The sequence below is a fragment of the Crocuta crocuta genome, unplaced genomic scaffold (genome assembly GCF_008692635.1).
Source record: "Crocuta crocuta isolate KB4526 unplaced genomic scaffold, BGI_CrCroc_1.0 scaffold80, whole genome shotgun sequence".
Classification (NCBI taxonomy): Eukaryota; Metazoa; Chordata; class Mammalia; order Carnivora; family Hyaenidae; genus Crocuta; species Crocuta crocuta.
The window spans coordinates 3,189,590-3,202,786 of NW_027527559.1; the positions used below are offsets into that span (position 1 = coordinate 3,189,590).

The 13,197-nt window shown below is 42.8% G+C and overlaps 1 protein-coding gene across 1 annotated transcript in view; it reads right to left on the reverse strand.

Moving 5' to 3' along the window:
- YAP1 (Yes1 associated transcriptional regulator) overlaps nucleotides 1-13,197 on the reverse strand; it is a 113,492-nt gene that overhangs the window by 96,932 nt on the left and 3,363 nt on the right. The gene's annotated exons all lie outside the window — the stretch shown is intronic.

The following is a 13,197-nucleotide window of genomic DNA, read 5'->3' on the forward strand; positions in this document are numbered from 1 at the left end:
CCAGTGAAATATGTTCCACCCTGTTTGTTTTTTGGGTTTTTTGGGCCTCAGATGATCATTCACCCATCCTGAAGATCGTTTTTTAAAACGTCCGATCACATGCGGTAGACAAAGCTCCGGGCGCCGATACCCCGCAGCGCCTCCCTCGCAGCGGTCTCCTCCCACACCCCGGCTCCAGCCATGATCCCCCCCCAGGTTGGTGGGTTCGAGGCCCGCGTGTCAGCGCAGCCTTCTGGGATCCTCTCTGCCCCTCCCCCGCTTGTGCACGCTTTCTCTCCCCCTCTCAAAGTACATGAACATTTTAAAAAAATAAATAAAACCCTAGAGTTTTAAAAAACAAAACTCAGCTTTCACAGTAACTTAAAATGATGATAGGCAGAATATTAGATTTATTTTTATAATTTATTTTAATAAAGCTGGTAACAAAGCACTCAAATGTTTATTTGGTTGGTAACATAAAATAGATGAAACCATCTGATTGTGGTCTAAAATGAATTCTAAAGTTTAATTTAAAAAATTCTTGAGGCACCTGGGTAGCAGTGGGTGAGCATCCAACTCTTGAGCTCCAGCTCATGCAAGTCATGAGCTCACGATTTCATGAGTTTGAGGCCCACACTGGGCTCTGTGCTGACAGCCTGGAGCCCTTGGGATTCTCTATCTCTCTGCCCCTCCCCCCGCTCTCTCTCAAAATAAATAAACTTAAAAAAATTGTTTTAATTCTTTAAATTTCTGAAAGCAAATGTCTGACTTATCAGCAGCTTCCCTATGCAACTTTATAAAGTAAAAAAAAATTGGGGGCACCTGGCTGGCTCAGTCAGAAGAACATGCAACTCTTCATCTCAGGGTCCGAGTTCGAGCTCCAGATGGGGTGTAAAGATTACTTAAATTTAAAAAAAAAAGTAGGGGCGCCTGTGTGGCTCAGTCTGTTAAGCGTCCGACTTCGGCTCAGGTCAAGATCTCACAGTTCATGGGTTCAAGCCCCCGCACTGGGCTCTGCGCTGACAGCCAGCTCAGAGCCTGGAGCCTGTTTCGGATTCTGTGTCTCCCTCTCTCTGACCCTCCCCTGTTCACACTGTCTCTGTCAGAAATAAATAAAACATCAAAAAAATTTAAATTAAAAAAAATGTTTTAAAGTAAATAAAAAGTAAAAAAATTATAATTTCTTACATCATACTTTACTATTAATTCTTTTAGTTTTGCATATAAAATAATGTATGAAAAAGGTTTGTATTCACTTTGCACAATGCTAATACAGTTTACTGGGTAAACAATTTAACAGGAAGCTAAATTTAAACAATTTGAGAAAAATAAAAACTCGTTCAATTAGCATTTTCTCACAAATAGTGTCAAAAAAATAAAAATAATCTTAAAATAGACTGCAACATCAAAATGAAGTTTCAAAATGCACACAAGATAGAACTGTACTACAAAATGTTCACATAATGGGGAATCCTCACTTTTAAAGCATTTTTTTTGTTCAAATAGTGAATAAATTCAAACCACTTTTAAAAAACTTTTTTTTAATATTTATTTATTTTGAAGGAGAGAACATGAGCAGGGGAGGGGCAGAGAGAGAGGAAGAAAGAGAATCTGAAGCAGGCTCCAGGCTCTGAGCTGGCAGTCAGCACAGAGCCCGACGCGGGGCTCGAACCCACGAACCGTGAGATCATGACCTAAGCGAAAACAGGACGCTTAAGCCACCCAGGCGCCCCAATATTTATTTATTTTGAAGGAGAGAACATGAGCAGGGGAGGGGCAGAGAGAGAGGAAGAAAGAGAATCTGAAGCAGGCTCCAGGCTCTGAGCTGTCAGCACAGAGCCTGACATGGGGCTCGAACTCATGAGCCAGGAGATCATGACCTGAGCTGAAGTCGGACGCTTAATTGACTGTGCCACACAGGTGCCCCTAAAACCAAGCCATTTAATGGTTTTTCAAGTGTTAGGATATTGGAACCGTTTTTGTTTTTTTAATGCCCAAAGTAGGAGTACAGATTTAACCAACATAAACAGGTTCATCTTGATGAGGGGGGAAGGGAGTGGTTTTTTTTTTTTTTATGTTTATTTTTGAGACAGAGAGAGAGAGAGGGAGGGGCAGACAAAGAGGGAGACACAGAATCCAAAGCAGCTCCAGGCTCCAAGCTGTCAGCACAGAGCCGGACGCGGGGCTCGAACCCAAGATCTGTGAGACCATGACCTGAGCAGAAATGAGATGCTCACTTAACTGAATGAGCGCCCCAAGTGCCCCAGGAGGGGTCTTTGAAAGATGCAAATGTCATTGAAGAGAAGGGCAAATCCTTCAGCTGCTCCCAGAAATCCCGTGTGCAGCTCCGGGTGGGCACCGCCAAGCACACGCCAGGAGCTGAAAACACGAACTGCAGGAGCGCAGCGAGAGCGCCTCTTCAGGGCCTCGCCGCCTGTCACCTCCTCCTGGGCCCCCGAAGTAGTCTTCTCACTGCGGGTCCCTTGTGCAACAACACAATTTCATTTCCTCTTCCTTGAATTCTAAAGCAGTCAAATATTCATTGCCCGTGGAACAAACTTAAAACAACCTGAAGTAGAACTATTATTCACTCGTATCCAGAAAACATGCAGTTTTTTTTTTTTAGGAGTCCTAGTTATTTGAGTTTAAGAACAACCTAAAACTTACAAAATTAACTTCAGAATACAGAAAGCAAATGCTCTGGCATCTTCATAGGATGGAGTTGAAAAATCAACAGTAATTATGCAGGGGCACAGACTCTGAAGTCCATGTGCAATCTAAGTGATGTCACCTGTCAGCAAATACATCAAGAGCTAGATCTGACTGCTGAACAAAGAGGCAAGGTCGACCCTCAGTGAGCCTACTAGTTAGCCTCAGCGGGGTCTCCAGGGAGACAGTTAGCAATGAAAGGGCAAACAGGATCACTTTCAAGAAAGGGGAGACTTGAGACCCACCCTATCCCAACCCAGAGTCCCAACCTCAAAAACGATGCCTGCTACAAAAACCACTAGGCAGGTGTTTATGAAATCAAGAGACTTCTGAGCACATAAAGTGAACTCAAAGAAAATAACTAAGAATAGCAGGAGAAAGAAAACTATTACCTACGTGAATGCACGTGCCCTAACACACACCATCCAGAACCAAGTGGGTCTTTTCTGGGAAAACTCAGTTTGAGGAAGTGGAGGCAGTCAGGCCACTGAGAGACTAAGCTGTGCAAATTCCTACCTACAGCATGATGGACACTAACTGGAAACTTCATATGGTTTCTGTACGCAAAGGTGGTGCTCTGTCTTCATACACAGAGGACGCTGCTGTAAATTTTACACATTACTGTCTAGTAACAGTGTTTATTTTGTCCCCCATAGGAAGAGATCTGAACCAGTCCTAACGGGAACGTCTGCACACCCTCTAGCTAGGAGGGGTTAAAAGCGATCTTGTTACATCATCTGGAGCCCATTCAAACTGCACGATTTCGGAAACATAACCTGTATCAGCCTGAACATGTGTAGAGGAAAAACAGAAACATCTGTATTTTGGCCAACTCTTCCCCAGAGGTTTTTTTTTAACTGTAAAAAAAAGTCGTGCAGGGGAGTTCAGTAAACTTTATCTGTAACCCCCACCACTGCTAAGCATTCCTTTCTGGCAGTTATCAGACATCTCCATTATCTAGCGCATTTCTCACCTTAGCATGTGGCTGTTTTTCATACACTTCCTCAGTCTACATATTTAACTAACATGTAATGATTCTGTTCCGTTCTTCTGTACTATTCAACATCTTACTACCTTTTCTACCCAGAACTGCCCACTATTTTGGTATCATACAACACTCTTCTCTGGTGTCTAGAGGGCTCTGGTCTGCTTTTGCACTGGTCATTTATGATTTTCTGTAGTTTTATTAAAAATAACTAAAATTTAAAAAGGGACACCTGGGTGGCACAGTCAGCTGACTGTCCAACTTCGGCTCAAGGCATGCCCTCACAGTTCGTGGGTTTGAGCCCCACAGTGGGCTCTGTGCTAACAGTGCAGAGCTTGTTTTGGATTCTGTGTCGCCCTCTCTCTCTCTCTCTCTGTCCCTTCCCACTTGTGCACATGTGCTGCTCTCTGAAGATAAACACACACTTCAAAAAAAGAAGATTTTATGTGGTTTTTTAAAAAAGTTTGCTTTCTCTTTTTCCACTGAAGACTTCTATATGTAATCAAGACAGAGGCTGCTGAAATGCCACCAACACCTCAGATACTACTGTGGGCGAATCCATTTAAAACCAAACCTGGGTTTTCATGAAACTGTAACTACTCACACCCCCACGACTGTGTCACAGATAGGAAGTATTGCATGTTGTTCAAGGACATGTACAATGGCCTACTGAAGAATGAGCACTTAGGCAAAGCAAACACCCCAACTTCCTCAAAGCCAAGTTACATACGTCTGGGGTTAAGCTACAGAAGTACCCCGAGAACATCTCATCAATTTAGATACAAATAGTCCCTTCGTCTTCTCACCGTCTACACTGCGGCAAACCAGGCGCGTCCCCACTGTCACAGTGTCTCTGTCCCCACACACTATTTCAGAATCCAAGCCCCTGAACAAAATTCACACAATGCCCAACGCCAACTCTGCTGTCAAAGTATACAGTTTCGCCTTGAGGAAAATCTAACACGCTAAGACGTAAACTAGCAAAACCATCATTAAGGGAGACAAACTTAAGTGATCACTTGCCTAGTAAAAGCATTTAATTATTCATTAAAAAGTGATCCTGCAATATTGAGCTCAAATCATATGAAACTGACTGGTCTGGGCTTAGAAATCTGGCACCTTTACAGAGTTGACTTAATAATTACAAACTGGATTACAAAAATTCACTTTACATACAACTTTCTATTTTTTATTATTTTTTCTTTTAGAGTGCATGTGCAAGCATGAACCGCAGAGGGGCAGAGATAGGGAGAGAGAATCCCAAGCAGGCTCCGCACTGTCAGCACAGAGCCTGACACGGGGCTCGACTCCATGAACCATGAGATTACGACCTGAGCCGAAATCAAGAGTCTGACACTTAACCAAATGAGTCACCCAAGCGCCGCCACATCAAACTTTTCAGCAGCCCAGCCAGGAGGTGAGGAAGCCCCATGAGCCCCAAGCCACCCTGCCCTCCAACACTGGTGGCGGCTGTGGTGGCCCGGCGTGGCACATGCGTCACCTGTATGCAGGGGAGGGGCTGGTAGGTGTTCATCTGGAGAAACCGGCCACCACGTGAGAACCTAACTAGGTCCTGACAGGCAGGCCTGGCTGGTCCAGCTCTCTCACTCTACAGTGAAGCCCGCTTAAGGAATAAATGCAGCAACGAAAATTTAAAAAAAAAAAATCCAACCATTCTGACAAAAAAGACAAAAAAAAAAAGGAGAAAGAAAGAAAGAAAGAAAAACCACACCCACCATAAAATCCTCAGAGAGAGCTATGTCCTTACAAACAACAAAGGAACAATGAGCGCCAAGAAAGAATCCCTGGAAATTAGGAATGATAAACAGCTTTTTGGGAAAAGACAAAACAGTGATTAAAAAATTAAAAGTAAACAAAAGGAATCCTCCAGAGGCTTGTAACAAGACAGACAAGACAATTAAAGACAAGACAATTAAAGAGTTATTTTGATTAGCAGGAATTCCAAAAAAAGAAAACAGACTGAGTGGAAGAAGTTATCCAAGAACTAACAAAAGAAAGTTTTCCCAGGACCAGAGGGCAGTTCGGACGATTCACCACACGTCTTTCAGGGGCGCGTTCACACCGGAGACTGACTTTCCAAGCCATGAACTCTTTATGGTGAATATAAAAAAGTACATACCAAGGCATATCTTGAAATTTAAGATTCCCCCCCCAAAGATAAAGATAAAAATACTAAAATCCCTGCATTGGGCTCTGCACTGAGCATGGTTAAGATTCTCCATTCTCTCTCTCTCCTCCCCGCCCCCACCCCCAGCTCTCATTCTCTCTCTCTCTAAAATTAAAACAAAACAAACCAAAAACCACCATTGAAATCCCCAAAGGAGCCAAGATGGATTCAACTGCTCAGTAAGAAACCAGCAGCTAAAATCAAATGGAGCACGGCCTTCAAAACTCTGAGAGAAAATATCTTCCCTACAACCTAACTGCTCATCAAATGTCGACGGAAACATTTTTAGACATAAAGAATCTCAGTGCAGTTATCTACCATGCACCTCTTTTCTCAGGCAACTCCTAAAGGACGAGCCAGTTCTAGGAGTGAGCAAACCAAGGAAAGCCGGAAAGAGAGAATCCAACCATGAAGTGCAACGTGGGGGCCTCAGGACAGCGTGGAGCAGCCAGGACAGGGGCACACAGGACTCAGGGCTGTTTCCAAGGGGGCAAAACACCAACAGAAAAACTGAGGAAAAAACCAGGCAATTAACAATTCCAAGAAAATATCAAAGATATTTAGAAACTCACACACAGCCCTAAAGAGTCTTAAGGAAAAAGTTACACAGGGGCACCTGGGTGGCTAAGACGGCTGGGTATCTGACTTTGGTTCTGCTCATGATCTCGTGGTGTTTGAGTGTGAGTCCTGTGTCGGGGTCTGTGCTGACAGCTCAGAGCCTGGAGCCTGCTTCGGATTCTCTGTCTCCCTCTCTCTCAAAAATAAGCAAATATTTTTTAAAAACTATTTTTTAAGAAAAAGAAAAAAGTTACACAAATACTAGAAGGATTAAGGAAAGAATTTTAGGGAATGCAGAAAATTTAACAACAGCAGTGCAGCACATGTTTTAAGTAAGGAATTTTCTTATGTATGTGAGGAGGGGTGAGATCTCCAAGGAGCTCCAAGTGTTTGCCCCTGGAGAATGCAAGCCAGGGATAAAGAAAAGTGGGCCGAGGCGCCTGTGAGGCTAAGTCGATTGAGCGTCCAACTCTTGATTTCAGCTTAGGTCATGATCTCATGATTTGTGGGTGTGAGCCCCATGTTAGGTTCTGAGCTGACTGTGTGGAGCCTGCTTGGGATTCTCTCTCTCCTTCTTTCTCTCTGCCCCTTCCCCACTTGAGCTGTCTCTGTCAAAAATAAATACTTTAAAAAAGAAGAAGAAGAATGGGCCAGAAATGGCTTCTTTTCTTTATAAACCTTACAATACTAAGAGATTTTCTAATTCTATGTATATGTTACTCCACTAAAAATTAAATATCAGGGGCACCTGGGTGGCTCAGTCAATTGAGCCTCCGACTTCGGCTCAGGTCATGATCTCACAGTTCATGGGTTCAAGCCCCGCGTCAGCATCTGTGCTGACAGCTCAGAGCCTGGAGCCTGTTTCAGATTCTGTGACTCCCTCTCTCTCTGACCCTCCCCTGCTCACGCTGTCTCTCTCTCTCTCTCAGAAATAAATAAAACATTAAAAAAATATATTAAATTAAATAAAAATATCAAAATATGTATTTATATATGAGGCTATGAAAATGAGATTCTTCAAGTCTCTCTCCTTAGCAGAATCTAGGAGTTTCTGCCCCTACTTTCTCCTTTCCTGAATTTTCCAATTTTTTTTTTTTAATTTTTTTTTTATTTATTTCTAGGAGAGAGAGAGAGAGAGACAGTGTGAGCAGGGGAGGGTCAGAGAGAGAGGGAGTCACAGACTGAAACAGGCTCCAGGCTCCGAGCTGGCTGTCAGCACAGAGCCCGACACGGGGCTCGAACCCACGAACCGCGAGATCATGACCTAAGCGAAAGTCGGGACGCTTAACCGACTAAGCCACCCAGGCGCCCCTGAATTTTCCAATTCTAATGAACATGCGTTACTTTGGAAACAACAACAAAAAATACCTTACTAAAAATCCACAAAATCAGATGCGAGGAAAACAGTTTTATAAATATAAAAGGAAACCCCACAGTCGTGCTGGGAGAGGGAGGGCCCTCCCCAAGTCCCTCCCTCCTGGGTAGCAGGGTTTAGTTGAGCTCATCCCCAGGAGCACCCCCCCATCACAGGCACTTCAGCACATGTGACAAGGTACATTCCAAACAACTTTGCGGTCCACACTCGGTTCTCTGAGAGTCCGTGGGAGCACTCTGAGTGAAGAAAGCCATCTTTACTCTGAACCCCAAGCCTAATGGTCTGTGTCAAAAAGCACATCTCTCTTAGAGTACTTATTGATCAAATACAGACTTTACCTTAAAAACAAACAGAAACCCTCCTCAGCGTAGGTTAAGCAAGCAACTGCACGAGGAAAGCCAGAGGCTTTAACAAAACGCACCCTCAGTGGTCCCGAATCAGGATGCAGCCGCAGCGAAGAGCTTGCTAAGTGCGGCGATACCGGCCCCGTGCAGGGGGGACGCGCTGGCTGCCGCCACAGGCAAAGGCCAAACTGTCCGTGTTTTCACAGACATCCCGATTGGCATTATTTTAAACTTTCCATGTTATTCAGGAAAACATCTCACCAACTGACGTGTGAAAGGTTATGCTGCTTCTCATGCTAAGAGCCAAATGAGGACTAAGCTACTGACTTTTTCTTGTCTAAAATATTAAAGAAGCCAAAGGACCACTGTGATTCAGGCCAAACTTCTTAGTCTGCTTTCAGAAGGGGTCAAGCCCTCNCCCCGCCCCCCCCCCCAGCACACCTGGTGCCACGGGACCAGGCAACAGTCCTCCGCCCTAACAGCAGCGACGTGGCTGCGGGGCCGGGAGGTGCGGCTCAGCGCAGAGTCCGGGCCGCTTCCGGAGGCCGCGGGCTGCCGCGCGGCCGCACAGCCCTGCAGGCCTCCCTCTAGCCAGCGCGCCCCAACGCGTGTTCAACTCGGGGGCGAACGGCACGGCCGAGCGGTGCTGTTACTGAAGGCCGCCAGTTAAGGGTAAATAATCTTAGCAACCGATTTTTAAGAGGACTTCACTTTGTTTCGTATAAGCCTAAACTTCAGTTCTTGACAATTAAAAGGTTAGGCTTAAAACTTGCCTCTCCTCAAAACCCTTTAAGGTAAAAAGCAATTCAGATTCCGGCCAGCAACACTGCGTTAGGCTACATTACGTTCCCAAGTACCCAGCGGCGCGTCTTACCCTCCATTACTCATGGAGACTGGTCTCAGGATTTCAAAAACACTTTTTCTTAAGTTTCAAATACTCAAATGTTACCTACCTTTTTTCTTAACAGTTAATTAATACGAGACTTGGGGGGAGGAGTATTTTTTTTGAATGTTATTTTTTATAGAAAATTAGCTTGCCNGCTGTATTTCACAGCTGGTTTGTTACTGATCTTTCTTCGTTCACACAAAACTCGCTCGTTATTCTCCTCAGAAAATAAGTTCATCTCCATGTTCTATTTACTCTGTCACATCCGCTACCTCCAAACTTTTTCTTCTGCCCTGTACTCAACGGGGTCTCCAGCGTTTCCGCCTAAATCTTGCGACCTTTCTTCCCTGGATGCCCACCCACTGAGCAGAGGGCAGGGGCACGGGCCCCACCCCCCCCCGCCCCTCCACCGCCAGGGAGCAGGACGGATGGGTGGACACCGCCCCACCCCCCAACAGAGAAAACGCTTTGTGATTGTAATTTCAGGTTTTCTTTTTTCTTTCTGCAGCTCAATCAACATTTAATAGCAATACTCCAAGCTCTTCATTTTTCAATGGGAAATCATTTGGGTCACACATATCAAGAAACCAGGAAACACAACAACCTTATCCTTTATGAAACTATTCCTTTTAAAAACATCTCAGCTATATTATGGTAGCAATATATATTATGCTTTTAGCCTTCTACCCTGTAACTTTGCCAGAGAAGCAAATGTCAAATTATAGCAAGAAATGGCTTAATTCATCTCCTTTATTTGATACATTTCTTTTTTTTAATAATTTAAAAAAATTTTTTTTATTTATTTCTAGGAGAGAGAGAGACAGCNACCGACTAAGCCACCCAGGCGCCCCAAAATGATACATTTCTGAGGCAGCTTTAAACAGGGCAGTGGAACATTCACTCCTGCAACAGTATGTTGTGGGGGAGGGCGGGGACAACAAACAATTATGGTGATCAATACCATCTGCAAGGCAAGCTCATTTAATCTTGGAATATTGGCTGTTCAAAGATCTCTGGAAAAATACTTTCTTAAACTGTGGATGAAGATACTCAACGACACTTTTGGGGCACCTGGGTGGCTCAGTGTATTGAGTGCTGGACTTCTGATTTCGGCTCAGGTCATGATCTCATGGGTTCCTTGGTTCAAGACCCTCGTCCGGCTCTGAGCCTGCTTAGGACATTTGTCTCTCCGTCTCTCTGCCCCTCCCCCATTTGCACGTTCTCTCTCTCTCTCAAAATAAATAAGTAAATGCTTTAAAAAAAAGAGTAATATAACTTTTAATCAAATCACATCCACAAGAAACCCTGAACTTTCAAGGACTAAAAGTACTGCAGCCAGTTATTCAGAAAATGACAAATAGTATAAATGAAACAAAATGATCTTTAAAAAGTAGAACATTATTAAAACAATGCAAATTCGCAAACTTTTAAGATCACTGTATCATATTTCTTAAATCATAATTCCATATGGTACGTTGCATACAAGAAATTCTTTGTAACTATTACCATTAAGAGTTACAAGGTATCAGGTTCAATAAAATAAAGTCTGAGAAGTAAAACCACTCCTTGTAACCAGAAATGTTATAGAATACTAATTCAGGAAGTTATTCAGCAGCTTATAAAGAAGTAGGAAGTTGTTGACCACCTACTTGAAGAACTATTTCCTGTAGGAAAATTCTAAGACAGCTGAAGAAGGCAGTAATTCTCAGAGTAACACAGACCAACAATTCTTATAAAAGTCCAATATCCAATGTTGAAAAAATTAGTTTTAAAACCACTAACTCAGCAGCACAAATATTATATATAACATACAGACTGAGCTTCCCTCCTCTTCACAATCACACCACACCCTGAGCAACCACACTGCACTCCTCTCTGGAACGGGGTGGGGGGTGTCTAACCCACAATGATCACCGGCCTGTGATCAGTCTTTCAGTGATTATGCTGCCTTGAGACTAGAGACCAAGTGACTTCAAAAAGTCATTCATCTATGGTCACAAGGCAACAATTAGTTTCCAAAGTCAACATTTCTAAGTTTTCAATCAAATTACATCACCTTGCTTGTTTGGAACATTCGTAGTCAGAGTTCTTCGTGCCAAGTATAAATCTCAATCAGTTACATACTTTGTAACTTGAAAATATCAAAACTAGGATAAAGACGAACTTGGACAACAGCAACTTGGCTGCAAAAGCTTCATTTAACATCCTTGACTCACAGGACAGATTAAGCTCATTTACCCGTGCAGTACACCAAAATAAGTGGTTTTCAGCAACTCCTTGAACCCAGGACATCATGAAAGTAGCTAGCAACTGGATGTGAACTAACTTTTTATAACTTCTCCAGATTACATACTGGTGATAAAGCAGACACTCTTTTAAAGAATATAAAATTTTACAAGCCCACAGTACCCATCTGCCACAAACCAATTCTTAGGGGCCCTCGATACAATTCCTGACCAGTTAATTCATGATTTGCCTGCTTTTTCTGACAAAGATCTATTCTCTCAGGAAAAATCCTTGAATTTCTAAAAGGTTTGATGGGAGAGAATTATTCCATGAAGTACAAAATCCTCGTGTTTCTTATCATATAAATCCAAGTTCACTTCTTTGTGAGAGTCCCTCAAAAATTGTAACAATCATGTTTGTTTTCTTAATTTTTTTTCCACTTGTTAGGACCAATCATGTTTTCTCTCTCCTCTTTTCTTTTCCAGGTAAGCTTCTCTCCACTCCTACAAACATTTTTCATAAGGCATAACTTCCCATATTAGTTTGGCCTGGCTTACCTTCCCTACAGACCCATTCAACTGGAGTATCGAGGCTGTCGTGGCATAGTCGTGTATTCGTCTATACCCTTCGTGGCATAGTCGTGTATTCGTCTATACCCTTCTTCAACTCATCTTTATCAATTTCATTAAAAGAAACACTTCTTCTCAAAGAAAAATACATTGGAAACTTTTTTAAATAAATGTAATGAGTATTTCAGCTCAAAATAAATGAAAATGCAGGCAGATGTCACCTATAAGCATTTAATACAAGATACAAAAGACTAAGGTCGCATAACTCTTGCTCTTTAACCTTATACTTTAGCTACAGCATCAGTTAAAGACAGGAGGCAAGCAGGCTATTAAGTGCTTTAAAAAAATCTGCCCAGGTCTGCATGTGACCCAGCAGGGAGAGGTTCAAAAAGTATAGCTTTTCTTTTTCCTCCTAACAACCTGGTTTGTTTCCATTCCTTTCCCTTCAAGACACATCCCTCCCAGCCAGCAGCTCTTTCAATCATTTACTTTGGACACCGGCTGGAGAACAGCCGATCTTGCTCATGCAGATGAGTTTGCCAGACTTGCGTGTGCTTTCCAGTCTCAGGCCCTTTATTGTTCTGGTTGAAACCTGACCCTTTCAAATGGATACCAGGACACCAGAAAACGAATTAAAAAAAAAAAAGTTACAGGAGAGGGGGCAAAAAAGAGTAGCTACTTTTCAAGATCAAACTTCTTTCTAAATAAGCCCATCTCAAAACCCTGTCTTACATTACCAACAACCCCACCCTGAAAGACAAACAACATAAAATACTTACTCAGACTCACACAATAAAATAGTATCACTAATTGTATTATCTGATCTAATAAACAAATGTTACATTTGCCATAAGAGGAGACTGTCAAAACAGATCAAAACTTGGATTGTTTTTCACTTCATTATCTCAATCTGGTCAGCAACTTTTTAAAAAACATAAATCTCAGTTTATAACAAGCACTGAGAAAATAAGCCAGATAAAAATACTAAGGTCTCACCTACAAATTCCAAATGAGAAGGGATAAAATTTTTTTTTGTTTTTTTAATGTTTTGTTTATTTCTGAGAGAGAGAAACAGCGTGAGCAGGGGAGGGTCAGAGAGAGAGGGAGATACAGAATCTGAAGCAGCTCCAGGCTCTGAGCTGTCAGCACAGCCCCCAATGCAGGGCTCGAACCCACGAACTGCAAGATCACGACCTGAGCCGAAGTCGGACACTTAACTGACTGAGCCACCCAGGTACCCCTAAAATTCTATTTTGGTCTTTTCAGCCTTAATGAAATATTGCCATTTTGTTAAAGACAAAGGGCTCATAAAAATAAATAACCCAGTGGCCTTATTTTTGTTTTCTCACAAGAGAAGGACTGTTTTGAGAACTTGCTA